The following is an 18447-nucleotide window of genomic DNA, read 5'->3' as shown; positions in this document are numbered from 1 at the left end:
TTGATTTCTGCCTCGACAATCGAATCGCGCAACTTCAGTTGCCAAAGTGTTAACGTTGTAGTTACATCTTCCTCCGCAAAGTAGTTCTGCGACATCTCACACATTCCGACCACGTATCAAATCAGTATCAAAGCTGCCTTGATGACGACACAGAATACATTTATGATTAATATTTGCTCCACCAAATGTGTTGTGCACTCTACGTCGTGTTTAAATACTTCTTACTAAAAACTGGCGACAGTCATACGTAATCTTTGAAAACCGTCGCCAATCACCGGAAACACAGTTGCTGTGCTAGAATCACTGTGTACTACTAGAATTTTTAATTTCTCACTGATGCGTTGACTTTTACGTAACAAAGCGACTGTTGTACTCAGAAGATTTGCATGATACTACGACTCTTCTGTTTCGTTCAGCACGACGCGTCGACGTAAAAATTTGGGAGCCAGTTTAGTCAGAACTGGTAAAATATTGGTAGTGTCTGAGGTACGCGTTCTTTTGGTCAGAAGAAACTGATAGATCCTCTTTGTTCCGACAGATTGTACTTCGCCGTTCCTGCACGTCACACAGACTATGTTACTTTTGTGCCGTAGGTTTATAGTAAGACAAGAAAGAAAAACAAAAGACACCTGAGATCAGTATATGTAACGAAGTGATTCATTACCGTGTATGTTACTCACCTCTCGGTGATTTCTACCCATTATATTGCGATTTGCTGATGTATTCTGAGTTACAGTGCGTGTGCACTCTTGTCATTTTTCTAACATGATTTATACTCATTGTATGTACATTTTGATTTGCTCATATGTTCTGAACTGCAGTGCATGTGCACTCATGTCACTTGTCAACATGATTTTTTGCCATTTTGTTTATTTGTTGTGAAAATGCTAAAGGATTTTTCAGTGCATGTGCACTTATGTCATGTGTTAATATGTTTTCTACTGAACCTCAGTGCCTGTGCACTTTTCTCATTTTTCAATATGATTTGTACTCGTTGCCAATACATTTGAGATTTCTTGATGTTCAATACTTCAGTGCGTATGCACTTATGTCATTTGTTACTCATTGTATATACATTTCGTCATTTGCTGATATATTCTGTACTACTGTGCGTGAGCACCTTTGCCATTTGTGAATATGTTTTGTACTTATTGTGTATACTTTTGTCTTTGTCTGATATATTTTGTACTTGGTGCATGTGCACCATATTTATTTCATGTTCTACATCTGTATATTCTCTGTGAATTCTAAAAGTTAATTAGTTAAGAAAAAAATTTGTTGCTCATGGCAAGTCCAAATGACTCACCATCGCTGCCAAATTTTTGCCCCCCCCCCCCCCCCCCCCCCAGTGGAGGGTTATGAAACGCGTATGTATTCAGTGTATTCATTGACAGCGATGGCGAGGCATGACAGAATCTCTGACCAGAGAGTTATTTATCGTTGCTAGTCTGCGCTTAACCGCGCGAGTGTGCAGTTCAGTTGCGTGTAGCGAGCCGACACTAGCATTTGCGAGTTAGCTGTTGTGAGATGTACTCGGTCGGAGTCGGCGGGCGTCGACATGGGTCTCTGGTCACGATTCAGGACGAGGTATATTGTTAAATAAGGTAATGAAGCAGCATTGCGCTCAGCTAATAATGTATGGTTCAAAAATGGCTCTGAGCACTATGGGACTCAACTTCTGAGGTCATTAGTCCCCTAGAACTTAGAACTAGTTAAACCTAACTAACCTAAGGACATCACAAACATCCATGCCCGAGGCAGGATTCGAACCTGCGGCCGTAGCGGTCTTGCGGTTCCAGACTGCAGCGCCTTTAACCGCACGGCCACTTCGGCCGGCTAATGTATGGTAATTGTAATTAATTTGTTCAAGAAATGCCCCAATAATAATTCTGTTTTCAAAGCTATCGTTATTAAAAAGGAAAAAAATCATTACAATTGAATGTTCATTTCTCAATTTTTGTGTCGAGTTTACATTGGGCCATTATTTTTCAATATTTTTGTAGCGAAGGTACAGTCGCTTCTATTTCAATTTAACGATGTTTTGTGGGAGCTCAACAACATTTGGGTCATTATTATTCAGTAATCTTGTTGGGAAATAACTTTTGGCACGTTTTCATTATCATAGACTTTTCTTTTATTTCTGCTGGGAGGTTGCGTTGAGCACGAAGTTCATTTACATTTAATTAATTATTTTCTTTCATTTTTGCGGGGTGGTTACAATGTTACGCAACTGAAGCGATGGAAACAGTTAATTCTGGGAAGCGCGCCATATTTCCAACATTATCCCTCGTTTTCTACATGGCTTATCTAACTTTAATATTTCAAACTAGTGTTTTTGACGAAAATATTTACAATACTGTTATCAACTCAAAACCGAGGAATACAGATATTTTTTGCATCATAAAAAGGTTTTACATTTTCTGTCATCAGAGAGGCGTCACAGATCAGATTTCGCAACAGCGGCTGTTGTCTTAGCATCGAAAGACCACAGAGCAATCGGCCGAATTTGTTTACCATAATTGGAACATGGTTTTAAAGATTAAGTACACATACGATTCGCGCAAATTTCTAATGCAGCTTTCTAGTATGGGCTATTCAGACATGTCGGAGACCGGACACCAAATTTCGTACAAGTACCTACTAATCGCAAATTTCTTCTCTGTCATTATCAAGGCAACTCTGATACGGATTTGATTCGTGGTCGGAGGTCTAAGAAATCACAGCACTATTTTGCCCAGAAGGCTGGAACTACAACGTTAACACTTTGGTGACAGAGGTTGCACAATTCGATTGTGGCGGCAGAAAACAAACCGATGGTAATTGGTGCGCCAAAAGATTGGTTAGTTCTACGCCGAGTTTTTACAGCTGTAGCAGAACAAAAAGGTACTCTGTATAAAATCATAAACTTGATAATAGGACGAATCTTTCGGAATACTAAATGTATCATGTTAGATAGAAGAGTATAAGGCCTAAGCTCTTGTCGATCGTAGGGGCGGCATATGTGGCGTTGCAGAGTAAGACGCGAGTGCCCATGTTATGACGACACGATTGTGTATCATGGAACGAGGTCTGCCGCGGTGTATACAACGTTAGAAAATTTTCTAAGTAGGTGTCTACATCTGCATGTGCTTTTCCAGGGCTGGGTAGACGGCGGTGAGTTGTCGGCACTGCTTAAGAACTAGGTACTTGCCGACCATTACAAACACACATGAAACCAAAGTCGTTACGTCATGCACAGTGACGGAGCACTGAGGAATGTTTGGACACATTCTTTCAAAAGGGAGAATTTCAAGCCAAATGACTACTTGCACAAGCTACGAACCAAACTGTTAAAAATCCTCTCAAGGGTTGAAAGAGGGGATGTACGTCGATCAACATAATCTTAATCTGTATCTCACTATATTAGTGTCCTCCACCAGTAACATTTTCTGGTACATCACGCTTCTTATCTCGATATGATGTCGGTATCTGTACTGAATTAAGCAGAAGTAATAGCCTCTTATTCTGAGTAAAATTCAGACATTACGGATGTTATTTCTTCAACTGTACTGTAAAACTCATCACGCATACTGATGAGGAAATGGCCAGGAAACATTTGATCTTTCGTGGAAGCGGCCAGGTTCATGAGCCAAGTCCAACAAGAGCAGGAATTCATCGAATGAGTATTTCTGTCGTTCTTCAAAATACGGAATTGTCGGGACAGTGTTTGAGACGCTTGCCGTCATCTCACGCAGCCAAATGAACAGGGATACGTATCGCATTAGGAATGCGAGTCTTGGGGAACTAAGGTTAACTGAATTACTTTATGTGTGACACTAGCAGAACAAGTACTACAGATACTTGTAGTGTAGTACACATCTGCCGGGACGTAAATAACGGTTGAATTATTCGAACTTTAGATGCAAATGGGGCAACTGTCTCATCCATTCGTTTGGAAACATCAACACGGCAGTCATAGAGGCATGCGCCGTCTATATGTGTGTCTCTATGGTCCAAGGTACGGGAGATGTGTGTCCACAGTTTCACCACTGAAACGAGCGGGGTATAAGGCAGTCAGGCACCGTAAAATAATCCTTTGGTGGCTTTCGTTCCCGCGATCGATGCTGCCCAGATGCACGACAGAATAATATCGGTGACACAAGTTTTTTTTATCTTTTTATCGCCTTTTCCAGTCAATTAATTGTTAACATTAATGCAGTCCTCCTCCTCTCACGTGCAGTGTGTAAAGGCCCTCGCTAGATCTTTTCTTTTTGTCTGTTTGGAGGCACGAATGCAATCTGTCGAAACAGAAGGCCAACAGTTGAAAACATTGGCAGGAAGCGAAACCGTGTCTCACACTGCTCTTAAAATCCCCATCAATACAGAATAGACGATGCTGTCAATTTCTTTTATTACATCTTCACAATCAATGGCTGGTGACAACGTATCCACCACTTTTACGTATATGATTAAGGTTTTACCTTGATGCGAGAGGAATTATTGTAGCCCTTCTATGTTTTAGGAACCCTGGAGTGTACATACGTTCCACGTCGTCTTATCGCTTCGCCCATTTTCCACAATGCGTGTGACCCAGGTGAGCATAATAAAACAGTATCACACGCGTTAACTGGCGTGGATAAAAAAGTTTTGGCGTTATGTTTTTACGATTTCTGTACCTATTTTCCGGAAGATGTTCTGACACAATGTCCTGCTTCTCAGGAGTTTAGGGTAACATCAGCTGGAGGCAACTGTGGCAGAAGGCCACCCGTGAATGTGTGGGGTGCGAAACAGCAGTGTCCGGATGCCTTAGAATGGTACGACTGGCCAGCGACTAGGAGTGTGATTCACGTGCTTGAATGGACACGCACTTCGCAACTGGAGGACTATGCGAGGTTCTGCTATGAGAAAATTTTAAACATTACGTCGCTGAGCCAACCAAGGATTCACTCTTATTTTGATAACGAACTCTTGCATGCAAATTTTTTAATCCTTTACATTCACTTCACACCACCGCCATTATTCGCGGGAGAGTTTAAAATTCCAGCTTTCCACGGCGCTAGCGGCAACAATCATTTGCTGAGGCAGCGACAAATGTCCTACGGCTGCAAGAGACGGAGAATTAACGTAAAAGTCAACGCAGCTTCTACATCACTACCATCTGGATTTGTGAATGTACTCACAATCAGTAATGTGTCAATATGCAGATATGGTACCAGTTTCGTGATTTTTGTGGATAGCGTGCTGGCCTTCAGTGACATCGCGGAATATAGGCGGACGACCGGGTTGGGAGTCATCTAACAACGTATGTGTAACGTACGTAAAAAAATGAATAATTTGAGCAGTGCTGGTTGAACGAGGTTTGTCATCGAGCAGCGTTATACTGGATTAGGAAAAAACGTTTGACCAAAGGTGTAGGACGAATAGATAGTGTGAAACATAGGAATTTTAGCAACTAAGGGTCGCAACAGCGTATTTTAGGCTCTACAGGAACGTAACCGAAATCTGTCATATGGACGTCTTTACTCAAAATGAAAGGTAATTCACAGAAAATGTATGCCTAAACACAGTCTTTGGACTAACCAGTCTTCACGGTGAGAACAAGATAAACTTAAAGCATCTCATTCCCATGTATCGTACTTAACTGACGTACCACACAGCACTTCTTTCGAAATGAAAACAATCACATGATCATGTTTCATGTGTTGAAACCGTCAAAGTAAACGAAAATGAGCTACCTCTTAATCAAGGTAAGTATGTCGTAGCTACTGTTCAACCTGACCACCGTTTTCATGCTGCCATAGCGTCGTAAACAAACTGCGATCGCCATTAGCCAAAATTAGCTACGTTATGTGTATTCACTTAAAGCTAAGGGACATCAGTTCTGTCAAAAGACATGCCGTAGAGACGAGAATGTTCAGCAGTAACTTGTACCGACACGGCGGCTGTTGTCTTAGCGTTGAGAGACTGCAGAGGATATCGGACATTTGTTTACGTTTTCGGCATGCCGATATCGACACCTTTTTTCGCAGCACGGCTGCAGTCGGCTGGATAAATTTGTTACTCAAATTTAACGCGGCAAGAGCACCGAGAGCGTGTGTCACAAGAATGTCGCTGTGAGAAACGCCGTTCCCAGTTGTAACGGAATGTCCGGTGCACAACTCTTTTCGCAGCATTTTATAAATTGCACGTATTTGTAATTGTACGCATATATTTTGCTGATGGCCTGAAAACCTAAGAACTGAGGAGAAATGTAATTCCGGTGATGGGTCGACCAAACGTTTAGCTTCCGAGAATGATCGATTATGGAAAATATTATCACTTATATCATTTTTCAGTGACGAATACGACAGTTACTTTCTGTAGGGATGAATTGTCACTTTCGCGATTCGCTTTCACGACCATAAATCGTTATCACTGCATGTGAAGAAACCGGTGGTCGACCGTCTCATGACATGTGTGAATGCAGACATGATATTATGAAGCCAGATGGTGATATATATTTTGTATCTCTACCGTTACAATTATTGAACTGTTATTATATGCGGACAGAGGGCATAAAGGAGCACATGCGAACATGACGCCAGCGTTGGTTACTGGAAGTCAGTATCGTTTTCAGTGAAGAAAACGATACCTAATTTCGTTTGGGAAGAAAGATAACTTTTGCAAGTTTGTCTGTGAAGGCATACCACTAAATGTGGGTTTATGTACCCTAGTCACAGTTATGTGCGCTCCGTCGACGTAATTTATAGTGTACAAGTTTACTCGCTTATTACTCTGCTAAATCCAAAGTCTGGCTGGTAGCTTTGCATTTATTATTATTTCTTCCTGTTTCCATTTACGTCAGCAGACAGCCATTACTCGCGATAAACTGCCGACATGTTGGAGCGCTGGCACCAACAATGAATCGCTGTACGGACGGAGCTCCGTGGACTGCAGGAGACGGAGGAATAACGGAAAGATGAAGTCAGATTCTCCATTACTGCCATCTGAAGGTCCGATTAAACGTTTCACCGTCAGTATGCGAACCGAAGATGGTTTTACAATTTCGTGCTTGTGGCGGAACACTGGCCGACGACGCGTTTGGCAAGTCGTTAAGCGATGTTTGTGTAACGTGTGTCAAAAATAGGAGTAACTTGAGCAAGGTTTGCCATCGAGTACCGTTACATATGCCGGACACGACGTGACAGGAGTACTAACCGCATTTTCAGCAGTTCAATACTTAGCATTTGACACAATCGAATATGCTTCAAAAACGCAAAATGATGGATTGCTGTGGTATCGACTTTCACTTTTAATATACAGTAGCAAAACGGGCATCTGAAACCGCATTGCGAGAATCGATACGAAAGTGTTCACATAACGAACCTGAAATGGTACTCGGAGATCGTTTTATGAAAACCACATTTGCTAATCATAAGTAGTACTTTTAAAGTACGTTTCATATTCTCGTTGGCGCAATTAAAGTGAATATCCACCAATCGTTCCTTTTCCAGAACGGGAAGACAGGGAAAAAAATATTTTAGCACTCCACATTCCTCCTCCTTTCTACATTTACAGCTGTATTTGAAACCGTATCATAAATCCTGTTTCCAGTATTAAACTCTATACATTGTCCTTCATGGTTGTGTGACAGATGGCGCCCGATAGACGTATTAGCCTTTTTTGCACTGTTTATTTCTTTGTAACATCTTATTATTTATCCAAGTCGCATATTGCCATCTGTCAGCCAATGGCTACACTGCATCCTTCGCAACTGCTTTCTGCATCGCGGGGCGCCAACAGAATGTGTCTTTCTGTATCGCTTCTAACATTCTGCGTGGTGTCTGTTAGTTCTATATCGTGTCTCCCTACCACTTTCGCGCAACGACGCTCTGAGCGTTTTTTTTAGGAAATTGACTATTTGAACCTGGGACCTGTTGCTGGTAAGGAGACGCCAGACCACACATTACATGTAGAGTTCAGAGGAATTCAGTGAGACTATCGATGATATAACAAAATATTTAATGATTTCAGCGTCAGCTCCACTGCACTCCCTGTAAAAGAATCTTAATACTAACTAAATTTAGTGGAAGGGGTTCAAGGCTTTCCTATTTTTTGTTAGCTGGTAAAATAACGTCGAAAAAGCAGTTAAGTTTACTATTGGAAATTTTATTCTACTCACAAAACATTGTTTATAAATTGCACTATTGATAAAACGAAATGTTTTAATACAGGATGGTAAAAACCAACTGCGTTCAACAAAAATGTGAACGAATATTCCCTGAATGGGTTTCCAAGTTCCACAATGGATCGAAGGATGACCTTTGCCATATCACATTTATAATCTAGGTTTAAATTAAGTTTCACAAAAGAGAAAACTATCAAAATAGTCTACAGTGACCCTCAATTATCTTTAATTTCTCATCTAACTTGTCGTAAATTACAGTGGCTGATGATTGCTTCTCAATAACTATATAACAGAAAAATCATCACGTTTCAGATTTTTACTTCAAGTGGCAAATGTGAACACCACGAGCTTTAATTGACGATCGACACTAGTATTACGCAAAAAGGGGATGTAACAGATGAGACTTCTGCAGTTCTGAGTGAAGCTTTATGCGCTGTTATGTGGCATCGCGTGCGTTCATTACCTTGTCGGTGTTCGTCAGGGGGCGGCAGGCAGCACAGCTCCGCTCACCTCGCCGTCTCGGAAGCAACTCTCTCCCAACTTGTCCTTACTACAATTTACCGAAGTTGGTTTAAAAAAAACTATCTGGCTGTGTTTTCATCTGACCAGTCAGGGTCTCAATGTTAACCTTAAGCTCTGCCTACAAAAATTCTGGCTATGCAATGAGAAACGTTATACTTTTCGTGGTGGGGCAATGTTTTTAAAGTTTGCAACGTAACAGAGACGCGAAAAAGTCTCACGCTAAAACTTACAGCTGGTGTGGTCCTTTTAGTGTTATCGTAAGATCTGTACTGTTCTTCTGGAGGGCTCTATCTTTTAACATGGGCTGGGGGGTGGTCCTGAGGTAACAGAGACGCGAAAAGTCTCACGCTAAAACTTGCGGCTGGGGCGGTCCTTTTTGTGTCATCGTAAGACCTATACTGTTCTTCTGGAGGGCTCTAGCTTTTAACATGGGCTGGGGGGTGGTCCTAGCGGTTAGCTGGCGACGTGGGTTCCGTTCCTTATCGTAGGATCTTCCAGCTTAACACGGTTCTGCTCTCGGCTTCTGTTCTCGTTTCTCCCCTCGGAACTGCGTCTGTCTCATGGTGGGAAGGTATGACATGCGTTTAGGCCTCTTGTGTTAGTCTGTGGTATTCCATTTGCTCACTCGTTACTCGTATTACTTTGGTTAATTTAATGTCATGATTTATTCGGAGCTATGTCACATACTACTGGATTTGCTTATCATGTCAGGGTTTTCATGGAAGGTGTTGGATTTGCCTGACACCTTACACACACTCCATATATATCGATCCCCTGTCGTACCTCTTCAATATGTCTATCATGTGATAGCATATCCTCTGAAAATACCAAAATATTATCCAGATTTGCGTAACAGAAAGGTAATCCCTGGAGCACTTAATCAATGAATCATTGCAAGGATTGTGCCGTATTTTCGAGTCCGAATGGCATAAACAGAAATTCGAATAGCGCAAAGAGTGTGATCACCACCGTCTTTGTCACGTCACCCGGAGCCTCAGGAATCTGACTGTAAGCCTTACGGCACTCCATTACTGAGAAGATATTCGCACCCGCTAGAGCGTAGTTAAACGTTTGAATGTTTGGTGTGAGATACTTGTCTGGTGTTGTTCTCGCGTTCAATCGGCTGTAGTCGCCACAGGGACGCCATGTGTTATCTTTCTTGCGTACTAGGTGGAGAGGGGACGCCCAAGAACTGTCAGACCTCCTAATTACTCCAGTCTGGAGAATCTCCTCAAATATCGCATTTGTCTCCGCTAATCGCTCTGGGGCTAATCTGCGGACACGTCTCTGTACTGGTGGACCTATTTGATCCGGTGGTAAGAGAGAGTTATTTGCCAAGTCCATGATGAGTGCAAAATGAGACAAGAAAACTGCGCCTAACATTGGCTGTAAAGTATCTGCCACTAAAAAATTACACTTATAACGGGTAGATAAACCAACATCTATCGTGAGCTCTTTATACTTGAGAGTATCAACCACTTGTAATCTTTGCGATGTTAGTTTACATTCCCAGGTTGATGCAGAGTGGCATAAAGGTACAGCATACGGGAAGCCTTCAAGAGCCTCACCTTGACTGTGCGTGTTGCTGCCTGATTCGTATACGGCGCCGTTCGTGAGAGCCGCAGCCCGTGGCGCCTAGAGCGGGCTGCCCTCGCCATTTGGGTATCCGCAAGGTTTGGCACACCTCGTAGCTTGTGGCCCGAATCGTCTGTGGTACCAGTAAAAACTGTCAGTGTGAGCTTCATCCTGTTTGGAGTGTGACTTCTTGTTGCTGGTCGACGTCTGCATCCCCAAGCTATGTAGCCGAGTAGCCTTATTTTCCACCGTGTCTTGCAGTTTCCTGATCCCCTCTGCGATGCCTTGTTTTTGTCTGTAACCTGTGGCTGCACAGCTTAACTTCGATTCTTCTAACCATTCCGATGAGTCATCATTGGCTTCCGTTGCTGAAGTGGCAGATGACGTTGCTACGGACGCTACGAGCTCCGACTGTACAGTAGCGGAAGCTCTGTCAGCTGTTTGTAGTTTCATGTCGAGAGACAGTCCGTCGTACGCAAATGGACGTCAGTTGAACTTGATGAGGAAGCTGATGTCGCCAGGCATGCACTGGATATCATGTTTGCGCCGACTATATTTCGCAAATGTCTCCAGAATTCATATGAACTTCTGTCCCCACGTTTCTCCTGATACATCACCTGGGAAGGCAGTGGTCTAGGCAGTTTCATGCAGCGAAAGTGTGGTGTATGATTGTTGGAGCGGTGGATGTATGATCATATCAGAGACTATCGCTGTTGCCCTCTGGTCCAGGTTGCGAATTGCGAAAATGAATTTTTCTCTGTCTTCGGTTATGCGTTGTTGCTCGAAGATATTCTCTGTAATCGCAAACAATACATCTGGCTCCGTAGGTGTGACTGGCGGCGCTCTTAACTGCATGCGTGGCGCCATTGATCGAACGGCGCGTTCGTGCGTGAAAGATCTTCAGCATCTGAGTGTGCTAGTGTTGTGCCTGCTACTACCGGAGTTTGCAAACTCATGGATTCCGTTTTGCTATCATTCTTCGGCGTTGCAAACTCCAAAAGCTCAACCTCTTGCTTTAGCCGTCGTATCTCGTCGTTTGTTGCTCACAGAATTTTTTTAGCTTCTTCCATCTTTGGTAAAACTGTCGCACAACATTAAGTTTCGAGAGCTTTTCTTACTTTTCCTAGGGTCATCCATTATGTAGGCAATAAATTAAACCCACTTAGAGCTTTCCACAAATTGCTTTATTTATAAAAAAAATGGTTATGAGCACTATGGGACTTAATATCTATGGTCATCAGTCTCCTAGAACTTAGAACTACTTAAACCTAACTAACCTAAAGACATCACAGAACACCCAGTCATCACGAGGCAGAGAAAATCCCTGACCCCGCCGAGAATCGAACCCGGGAACCCGGGCGTGGGAAGCAAGAGCGCTACCGCTCGAGCACGAGCTCCGGACTTTACTTATCCAACTCGGAAAAGAAAACTAACTTCGCCAACAGTCAACGAGTAAAAACCTACAACTAACGTCCGCTGCACTTGCATGCAGTAAAAGAAGCACACATCACTGACTACTCCCACGTTCCCACGAGTTTATTAAATCGTTATTCCGCCACAAACAGCAAGAAACACCGCTGAAAACTATTAAATTTAGTAACTCTGTAACATTGCACAAATAACTTTGTCAGCCGATACAGCTTCAACTGCACGCCGCGAAACGCAAAAACACTACTGAGGTTCAAAATGGCTCTGAGCGCTACGGGACTTAACATCTGAGGTCATCAATCCCCTAGAACTTAGAACAAGTTAAACCTAACTAACCTAAGGACATCAGACAAATCCATGCCCGAGGCAGGATTCGAACCTGCGATCGTAGCGGTCGCACGGTTCCAGACTGAAGCGCCTAGAACCGCTTGGCCACACCGGCCGGCCACTACTGAGGCGTGATGCTTGGATGAGCGACGTAAGCACACTCACGACTAACAGACCACTCGAGCCAATAACACAGGTAGGAAGACTGAGGTTAATGAGAATCCACTAATAAGTTATTTTTACAGCAAATATTAACACAAATAAACTTTAAAATGAGTAACTGAAGACAAAACCTTTATAAGATACTGACGAGCAATTCCAACAGCAGTCCAGCGCACGTGACGTCAGACCTAAAATTGTTGCATCTAGCAGGAGATAACTGAACAGGTGCAACCTTGGCAATTCTTATTATTAAAAAGGGAAGCCACAAGGAATTTCCTTGAAAGTGGGTGTTTGCGGATACGTATCATTATACTGAATAAAATTAAAAGTATACGAGAGATCTGATTGTGCTCGTTGGCTATGTTGATGGTATCTGTAATTACGTGGATGACGTATTACTTTTATTCTACAGATTTTTCCCGACAAAAATCATTTACCCGGGATCACGCTGTCTGTCCTCTAACTAACCATACAGCAGATTTTATCAAGTAGGCAGCGTCTCAGGTCGTACACACATTTCACCTTTCATTATACTCACATCAGTCAGATTTTCTTTTTCCTATTCAATTTCGTCGAAAAGAATCCGTCTGCGACGCTAAATAATGCTCTCTGAATATCTGAGCTCTGCACCGTGTCTAACCCTGTGGTGTTGTGTCGCGTGTGTTGATCATCACCACCAGAAAATAGCGACGCGGCGTCCACAGGCTGAGGTCTGGTCGCTGCTTCGAGTCCTCTTCAGCTCCCGCTTGTTCGCGGGAAACGCGTGGTAGCGCCACTGGCGAACTGCCTGCATTTCGCGTTCGCCTCCATTCGCCGAGGTGGGCAGCTGGTTTGATATCGAAGCGACGGAGACGTGTTCCACTGCCAGGTACACGCGTGCGTGACGTCATGGGTCCTTAGCGGTGATTGGTGGAAGGAGTAAATGAGCAGACGCCGTAATGCACTACGTCTTTCTGAAGGTAAATTTCCATATTCGTTAGTAATGTCAGTGGGAAAGAAATATAAACGGATTGAGTGTCAAATAGGAGGAACAAAGTTAGAACAGGTGGACGGTTTCAAGTACTTAGGATGCATATTCTCACAGGATGGCAACATAGTGAAAGAACTGGAAGCGAAGTGTAGCAAAGCTAATGCAGTCAGCGCTCAGCTACGATCTACTCTCTTCTGCAAGAAGGAAGTCAGTACCGAGACTAAGTTATCTGTGCACCGTTCAATCTTTCGACCAACTTTGTTGTATGGGAGCGAAAGCTGGGTGGATTCAGGTTAGCTTATCAACAAGGTTGAGGTTACGGATATGAAAGTAGCTAGGATGATTGCAGGTACTAGTAGATGGGAACAATGGCAGGAGGGTGTCCACAATGAGGAAATCAAAATAAAAACTGGGAATGAACACTCTACATGTAGCAGTCAGGGCGAACAGGCTTAGATGGTGGGGTCATGTTACACGCGTGGGAGAAGTGAGGTTACCCAAGAGACTCAATGATTCAGCAGTAGAGGGTAGGAGGAGTCGGGGCAGACCGAGGAGAAGGTACCTGGATGCGGTTAAGAATGATTTTGAGGTAATAGGTTTAACATCAGAAGAGGCACCAATGTTAGCACTGAATAGGGGATCATGGAGGAACTGTATAAGAGTGGTTATGCTCCAGACTGAACGCTGAAAGGCAGAATCAGCCTTAAATGATGATGATGATGATTAATTTCTGTAATGAAATTCGCGTGCTACGAGAACACGCTGGATAGACATAATACTGCATTGTTAATGAATATAAATCGTGTCGTTGTTGATACGATCAGTTGTATGAAGAAAGCCGGGCGACGGTCCGCTGCCTATAACAAAGAGCTGAAATTTTCGATATTGCTGTTTCCATTCGATACTCCTTAAAAGTGTCATCACATTTACATACGTGTTGAATGGAATTCACATAAGAGTCATTGTGAGAAACACAAAAAACACACCGGACGCTTAAGGTACACCTTAACTGATTTATAAGTTCAGTTTCCACGCTCTTTAGCCACAATTGACTACTCTGTCATTTGTTTGGGAGAGTCTTAGCAGCAGCCGTCTTGGCTGTTGGAAAACAGATACAGGCCAACTTCCCCGCCAAGTTACGCACAGCTTCATGGACGACAACTTGACATTACGAATGCGTTAAATATACTGACATCTGTATCTAAATCACTACCGGACAACATTCTTAATTGTGAAACAATGCTTTTCAAATTCTTCTAACAAGAAATACAATTCGCTATTTAGATATATCTGTTTATGTGCACCAGCTCAACTCATTTCCACAACGAAGTCTATTCGATATATCTCGTATTTACCTGGATCCAGTAATTACTGTTAGTTGTTTGTAGTTCACAGGCTAAGTACTAATGATATGCCGTGTTGGCATCGACTTTCTCTGCATAATTATGCTGTACAAATACAGGTGATATTTTAATTTTAACTACTGACGACGCGATTGGCACGATTGTTTTATGTATCTCCACTGCAGGATGAGATTTTAGTGTATTTTTGTTTCTGGTGAAGGTATATTTAGATATCCGGAAACCATGGTCTAGGATTTCAATAAATCTTTATCCTATAACAGTTTGGCTGTTATCATTTACTGTCAAGTGAATTGTCTATAAGTAACGAGAAAAAGAATCTGAATGAGCACTAACAGTGGGTTGTAATTTCTTAATTTAAGCGTCCTGTTAAGCTTCGCCACAGCAATAAAGTGCAGACACTAAGCAATTTCTCAACAGAATTACTCTGGTAACTGTTGAAATTAAAATTCTTCGTTTACATCACGTGATAATTGCATTGATTACAAGAATAGTTGGAAGAGTACAGACTTTGATAAACAAAATTCGAACTGTTTGGTTGTGAGTTGGTCAAGCCAAAGATTGTAAATGCGAATCTATCATTGTGGTAACATCTTGATCTGCTGCATAGCCTCATATCTACGTTCGCACTTTGTCTAACATACTTTTCGTTATAAAAGTCAAAAGTCCAGACTGAATTCAGAAAATCTATATAATACAATGAACAAGCCTCCAACGGGTATTTTGATACGTATTACGTATGACTCTTGGACATTAACTACAAAAAATGCAAGTGGAGAGGAGGCGGGGGTACACTTTCACAAAACGTAGTTAACCTGCTTGTCACAAGGGATTGCAGTCGCAACCTCTTCTCATTCTTTGTCATTTACATTTAACAGATGACCATCTATCGTTTTTTTCCATCACATTAGGGACTTCGACATATCGACAATGACTTCGAAAATAAGTTCGCGGCGGTATGAATCATTCTGGAACCCACACATACACAACGCTTCTTAGTCGTCATTACTGCAGCAAGGCATCTGTGACCAAACAGTAGTTATGGCGCTACTAGAATACGTAATGGGCCTCATAAGAAATTAAAATGACTTTTCACATCGAAACGAAATGTTTGGTACGCTGTTAACATATCGCAGAACTTTCACGGATGTGTTATCTGTCGCTCTAGAGCTGTTTGAGTATGAGCGAGAGCACTGCAACTGCTGTTTGCATACCAGCTGGAATGGTGTCGTTCTGAACTTGATTCTGAGTGCTTCCTGTGGTAATCCGGTCTTCAAATCATTTTCCTCATTTTGTTTGAACTCTATTTACAGCAATAATAGATTACAAGTACAAAATTTTGAAAATTTTTAGAAACCTTTCGTAACAAAAAATCTGCACGTGCATGTGTTCAAGTTTTTACACGACAATAGCAAGTGAACTGAAAGATGAGGCGATATTGGAGTTGCTCTAGGAGCACTTTCCATCTGGTACTGACACTCCTATTCCATGAACTAATTTCTGTGTAAAAACTGCTAGCATGAGTGTGGTTGAACGAGCAGAACTACAAAATAATGCGTCCATAATTCGTTCCACATCATGGCGATACGAGAATCGTTCAAATGAGCTAACTCTACATCCACACTCCGCAAATCATTGTGAGGTGCATGGTAGAGTGTACTTCCATTGTACCAGTTACTTGAGCTTCTACAACCTTCTGTATGGGACACGGGAGGAATGGTTATTCAAATACCTCCATCTGTAACGTAATTAATCTACTCTAGTCCTAACGATCTCTACGGGAGCAATATGTGGGCGACTGAAAGATGTTCCTAGAGTCATAACTATAACTTCGTTAGTAGGCTTTCTCGAGCGAGTTTGTGTCTGCCAGTTCAGTTTCTGAAGAAATTCTGTGATGCTCTGCAATGGGCAAAACAAATCTGTGACCATTCATGCGGCCCTTCTCTGCATGCACTCCATATCCACTGTTATTGCTATTTGTAACGAGTCCCACACACTTTCACAATATTCCAGAATGGGTCGCCCAAGTGATCTTTAAGCATGTCCTTTGTAGACCGATTGAATTTTCACGGTTTTTTACCAGTGATACGATGTCTGCCACCTGCTTCACAATTGAGACTATGTAATCATTGCATTTCATATTCCTATAAATTGTTGCATCCACGTATTTCTACTAGTTGACCTATTTTAACTATCAGAGGATTATATGTTTGTACATTTGAAGCAAGTTTCCAATCATTGTACCACTTCAAAATTTTATCGACACCTGACTGAATATTTGTGCATATTTCTTTAGACAGTACCTGAATATGTACAACTGCATTATCTACAACAAGTCTGAGGTTACTATTGATATTGTATGCAGGGTCGTTAACATACATCATGAACAGCAACGGCTCCAACGAACTTTCCTGGAGCATACCCGATGTTACTTCTACATGTGCCGGAGACTCTCCATCCAAGACAACTTGCTGCATCCTACCTACCAAAAAACCTCTCAATCCAGTCATAGATTTTGCTTGATAACCAATACGCTTCAACTTTTGATAACGAAAAAAAAAAAAAAAACAGAACTGCTGCGAATACCTGACTCCCTTGACCCATGAGTTTCAGGACGTCACGTGAGAAAAGTGTGGGTTGGCTTTCACATGCTCGATGTTTGCGGAATCCGTGCTCGCTGACAAGGTAAAAGAATTTTGTTCAAGATAACTCACTAAGTTTGAGGTCAGATTCTGCAGCAAATGGGTATCAAGGACTTTCGACAGTAGTTTTGTGAGTCACCTCCACTGGGTGTACTCTGTGTTTTCTGTCAACTATTGGACACAGTTTCTTGTTCGTGGGATCTACGACAGATTATAGTTAAAAGACAGGCTAACTCTCCGAAATTTGGTATAGAATTGAGTAGGGATTTCAACGGGCTTTGGAGCCTTCCTCAACAACTCATAGCAATGTGTAACGCGACATCCTTCTCTAGCTTTACTTTTCTTCCATAGCAGTTGTCGATACTACTACTATTTTTCGAATTTTGGACGTGTCAGGATTATCTGAGTTGCTTTTCTGAAAACTTTCACATAATTTTATACATAGTAATTTATATTTCTAGCTAAAATGTATGAAAATGAATTACTTTATAGAATGTTTTACTCTATGTTATAACCCATAAGTATTAGTTCCCAACGTACAGTTAATTTTTTTTTAAGAAGCATTTGAAATCACGTAGTATTGGCATACTTAAAATTTATATTATTAACTATGCAAAACTGTACTGGCCATTATGTTTATTTCTGGATTCATTTATGAAATAATAACGGAAAGTAAGAATGTAACAGAAATCAGTAGAAATGCATTTATCAAGAAAACATGTAATCCCTTTGTACTATAGTTATTTTCCACAGAGTGAGAGCCGTAAGTACGCCTCTGATACGATCGGATGTATTTTCGTTTTTTGTGGAACAATGTAATTTCGTCTTTGTCAATGTGACCAAAAGACTATATGATAAACCAAAATGCGAGGAAATAGATTTACGTAAAAACAAAAATTCTGCAAGAAAAATCTTCAAATTTATTTACATCAATCGAACCGTGAGGACCTAAAATGTGATATTTTCAGCTTCAAATATCAGACCCCTAGACAAGAATAACAGGAGCCAACTCTGTATGACAAGCCAAGTAAACAGAAAGTTTATAGTAATCTTCAACCGTTTCAAATATTTCATAAAAGACTTTGCTTATTGTGGACAATTGCTGCAAGTAAGATAGAGGGACGTAGATTACAAGCGGGGTGAGAATTAAACTGGATTTTCATTTACAAATGAACATCTGAAAGTGAAAATTTCTGCTTTTATTTCGCTACTCTCAATTTCAGCCTCTTTATCGTGTATGAGTGGTTGGACAGAAAGTTTGGTACCATTAACAGTCTTTACATGTATGACCAGAATTTTTTGGGGTTTTGTGAG

This window comes from Schistocerca cancellata, chromosome 11 (assembly GCF_023864275.1).
Source record: "Schistocerca cancellata isolate TAMUIC-IGC-003103 chromosome 11, iqSchCanc2.1, whole genome shotgun sequence".
Classification (NCBI taxonomy): domain Eukaryota; kingdom Metazoa; phylum Arthropoda; class Insecta; order Orthoptera; family Acrididae; genus Schistocerca; species Schistocerca cancellata.
The sequence above is the reverse complement of the archived record's forward strand: the minus strand, read 5'-3'. Positions refer to the sequence as shown.